Source organism: Aplysia californica, unplaced genomic scaffold, assembly GCF_000002075.1.
Source record: "Aplysia californica isolate F4 #8 unplaced genomic scaffold, AplCal3.0 scaffold00041, whole genome shotgun sequence".
In the NCBI taxonomy this organism is placed as follows: domain Eukaryota; kingdom Metazoa; phylum Mollusca; class Gastropoda; order Aplysiida; family Aplysiidae; genus Aplysia; species Aplysia californica.
This window is the reverse complement of record NW_004797311.1, coordinates 879,257-883,978: the sequence shown is the minus strand read 5'-3', so window position 1 is coordinate 883,978 and position 4,722 is coordinate 879,257. Positions and strand designations below refer to the sequence as shown.

The following is a 4,722-nucleotide window of genomic DNA, read 5'->3' as shown; positions in this document are numbered from 1 at the left end:
TATATTTCCTTATGAATGTAACGCGCATAATAAGACATTGAGTAGTCGATTCTCAGTCACAAATTTAAAAAAAAACAAAACAAATAAAACAAACCAAAACAAAACAAAACACAAAAGGAAATAAAGAAAAAAGACACGATCAATTTACTTTTCGGGCTGAATCTTTGTTCTCTAATCTCCAGCACAATGAGCAGCTAGCAAAGAAATACGCGTTGTACGGTACCGACTTAATCGATAAAAGGATCGATAACCGGACCCGACTGATTGGTTTACCTGCGTGTAATAATCCCTTTGCCTGGACGCTGGTTACAGACTACAGGTCAAGAGATTCGTCCGTGCTCTGTGAAGCGTGAGGCTTGTAGAGTTGAGGTCGGCCTCTTTTTCTTCGTCCTTCTGTCTTTCTTTTTTTTTTCTTTCTTCGTGTCTTTCGTGCCATCTTTCTGTGTGTGTGTGTGTGTGTGTGTGTGTGTGTGTGTGTGTGTGTGTGTGTGTTTGTGCGTGTGTGTGTGTTTCACATTCTTGGTCTAATTAACTTTTCTCAAATTGGCCATCTCACACTGCTTGGTTCTAAGATTATTTTACCGCGTTAAAAGATCGCAGGCTTCTAGTTTAGGTTTTGCTGTTGTTGTTTTTGTAACAGGCGATATCAAAAGAAAATTGTCTTTCGAATGTTTAAGTTGTGCTTTTTATACGAACCCCTCGGGAAAATTTTGGGACTCAAAGTTTGTTCACGAAGGGTAAAGATTGACATTCACAGTATTGATTCTTAATGTCTAAGAACTAAACCTCAGAGAAGAATGTTATCGCAATCAGCAAAGAAAACTGTTATTACTTCTTGCCCGAAACATAATCTAATGACAATCACTGTGTTTATAGCTCTGAATTTGCTTATCTAACAAAATACATGTCTGTGTTTTATATCATAGCAATCATCTAATTACTTAACCAACTCGCTAAGCTGGCTTGCAGTTTATTATTTTAAAAACCCAAGTCGCCAGGGAAATATGCGCTCCGTGTCGCTGCAACCTTAACGCTTTGTAGGTTTCAGGGCAGCATAATTAAAAAACCTGCGTTGTCATTTGTGCTGAAAGGAATTGTAACCTGGAATGTTCAATTTCTCATATTGTGGGAACGCATTCCGTTAAAAGTTATTGGGGTTTCATTTTTAAACGACGCTGCTTCGTCATTTTTTGTTAGTCGTTTCCACTCCAGCTTTTCAATTACCACCCCAACCCTTAAAGAGCAATACAACATTTTGCTGGCTTTTCCTTTTTGCTTTTTCCTTTCTTTTTGCATGCAACGCCTAGTGCTTTACAGATGACACCATCAGGTTAGCACAACGAAGTGAGCTTAGTTTCTTAGCCACTTCGATCTGTTTTATTCTTTTTGTGTGTGTGTGGGGGGGGGGGGGGGGGGGGGGGGTGGGGGTGGTTAATGAAGACTGGTAGATTATTCAAATACATTATCCATAAAAATGCGTTTGTTCATACCCATACTTGTAAATTTTAATAACGACCTTATCTTCCTACTATGCTCCATTGAGTCACGAAGTGGGCAACCCTCGTTCCTGTCACGTAGTGAAAAAATCATTTTTAAGTCACCAAAAATTTCAAAATGTGGGCGGTCTCTCATAATATAGTTGGTTGGTATGGATTGAGGTAGGTAAGGAGGAAGAGCGGATGGCAGGGATGTAGTTAGATTGTTAGGTAGATAGGGAAGGATCAGCAAATGTATGTTAAGCGCCGTGTGCAATTAGAGAGGTGGATAGGTAGGTGTGTGGGCACGTAGAAGGAAGAAGCTCATGTAAATTCTGACACTGTAACCCCGAACCGTTCCTTTTTCCAAACACACTGCAAGTTTGGAGGGGAAATGAAGTTGGCAACAAGCACGCACAAGAGAAATAACTCAAACAATAAAGCACAGACATAGAAATAAAGAGGTAAGCAAGCATCAGAGACTGCAATCTACAAGAGACAGGATTCACATTCTGCTCTGTAAAATATTTCTCCAACTGCAAGATGTATTGTAATTTCTAACAACACTCTTTAAAGAGAAAGAGGAAGTTTTGTAAGACTCTGGTGATATATCAAGTTTGGATCAGAAACAATGCACAAACTTTTAGCATCTATACAAAATAAAGAGTCAAGGAAATATCATTTCGGACGAAAGTTTGAAAATTACAGTGAATCACTCTTCTACTTTCTCCCCTTCCCCAACATAGTAACCTAAAAGTATTTTCCAACGTTTTACAATGGGAAGTTATCGACAAGTTGTTAGCCTCTCCCCAAATGTACGAGATGAAATTGATGGATCAGACTGAGGTCATGTTCGGGTAGCATCGGTCAAAGTTGTGGATCTCGAATAGCGCTTACAAACCATGACAGAGCACTTACATCACAGACGACGTAATAACCGGGGCTACAACGCTGAACAGTCTGGGCGGGGAGGGGGGGGGGGGGGGTATTAGAGCTGATGGATTTTTAAACAAAATACTGTAGGTCTGTATTAAGAACTGAATATTCTCAAGTGACTTTACGGTGTTAAGATTTCGATGTCTGTTCTCAATGTTTTCTACAAATCACATTTAACAAATAACAACTTTCTAACCAGCCCAACAGTATATCCGCTGACTTTCTCGTCCAGATGCCCTCCTCTTCCTAAGGCCGAGACTTTCTTGAGTTTCTCCGCACGTAGGTAAAACGTCAGAATCCAGGGAGCATGTCGGCGCTACGTTCATCATAATCAGCGGTTCCGCGCAATCAAATCTGATGTTTGCTATGTATTTCTCCCCTATGCCTCTGTCTCGGCGTGCCAATTTAGCGAGCAGCATCCCCCATGAACGTGCATTACGTAACTGTAATCAGGCGATGTGCGATGAGCAGCGAGTCGATCAAACAATTTTAGACTCGGCCATCAAAGGAGTCTGAGAGTTAATCTTGTTTCCGTGTCGGAGTCAACTTTATCGACCTCCGCGCCAGCACGGGACATGGCAGAGTGTGGGAAGGGAGAGACGTAGGGTGGAGTGAGGAAGGAAGGAAGGGGAGAGGGGGGTCACTCCATCGCCGGGCAACTGGGGGTGTACACCCTTTTCCATCTCTGTGACCTTTGACCTCTGGTATGCCGTCACCCTACATCCCCCTTTTCATATGCCCTCCCCCCGCCCCACACTTTTTGGAGTTTCCCTTTAATAGTTTGTAGAACGTCCCTCATAAGCACATCTTTGCAGTGCAAACTACCGTTATCAATTAATGCCGCCCACGAAATAACGATTTGTAAGAAAACAATTTTTAAAAACCCCAAGTCCTCGGCTTTAGCTTTAGAACGGTTGTGTGCCTTGGGATTTTGTAGCCGACAAAGGAAAGCAAAAACATGTCAGTGTTGCCTCCTCTATTTATTTGTCAAAACTTAGCAAAAGCCCTTGGGCACCAACAAAAAAGAAACAGAAAAACAGTAGCTATATCACAAACGAATAAAGAAGAATAAAGAACACCGACAATCTCTTATACTCAAAGACAATAGAGCTGCTTACCATCCACCTATACACAAACCTGTCCCCAACAGTCCACTCCATCAGGTGGCAACCCCTCCCCTACCCAGCCTTCAGAAAAAAAGAACTCGAGACACAATAAACACACTGCATCGCACTCCTTTTAGCATTTATATTGTCTCAAACCGTCTGTTTTCGGGGGATTTTGGTTTTTTTCTCCTAATATGACTGTTTATCTTCTAATTCACTCGACTCTGTTCAACTAGCCCCTTTTTGCTTTAAATTCTGCCTCTCAATTCATATCCTCCTTATCTAATTCTCGGTCTTCTTTAATTCTTTCTTCTTTATTCCCCTTTGTTCTTTTAACAGGCCCTGTTCTTTGTCTTATCTTTCCTTCATCAAATTAACCCGTTTTCTCTCCTTTCTACGTCCTTTTATCTTTCGTATTCCTCTGTGCACTCTTCGCGATCTTTGGTTTTTCAATCGTTTTTCGTCTTGAACAGTTCTTGGTCTGTATTCTTCGTTAATTTAACACGTTCTTTACTTTTCCCGTCGTCTGTGCTGTCCATGCTCTGATTTCTAAATTTCTACGCAGGCGCTCCCTCAGCTCGGTTTGTTGTTATCATGCTGGACTATGGAACCAGTGGCCCTGGTTCGATCACAAACTGGGTATTCTTGAACTGGGGCCGTTTTGGGGGATTTTCAAGGCTCTCAAGCCATTTGACTGAGTCCTTTCGGAGTCAGACGTTATATTCGGAGGTCCTGCCTCTTAAATAATCAATAGTGTTGATATTGACGTTAAAACCATTCACAAAAATTATTATTTCTAAGCGTCAGTTTACCAACGGCGATGCTCTGTTCTGAGATTTCGAAAGTTGCAATGCCTTTCATGTTTCAATTCGTACTATACATTTTCATCTTTTTGTGTATTTAGTGATTCAATATCTGTCCCTTCCATTTAATATTTATTGGTTTAATCCTCGGAATGCCTTTCTCCAAGCCCGATGGAAGACCATGATATCATGAATGGAATTTAAGCCTGAAGTAACTTATATGTACTGAAAAGGATAGCAATCCAGTTTTTAACATTTACTTGTCTTACGTATCTACCCTCTCTTCTCCTCCCTCCACACGCGCATTGTTCCCCTTTAACTATCTCCCTGCTAGCCGTATTCTTCCACTATCTATCTATCTATCTATCTATCTATCTATCTATCTATCTATCTATCTATCTA

General features: G+C 41.1%; 1 protein-coding gene across 1 annotated transcript in view; it reads right to left on the bottom strand.

Annotated features, from left to right (window-relative positions):
* Positions 1-4,722, bottom strand: part of LOC118477212 (60S acidic ribosomal protein P0-like) — a 149,913-nt gene that overhangs the window by 107,201 nt on the left and 37,990 nt on the right. The gene's annotated exons all lie outside the window — the stretch shown is intronic.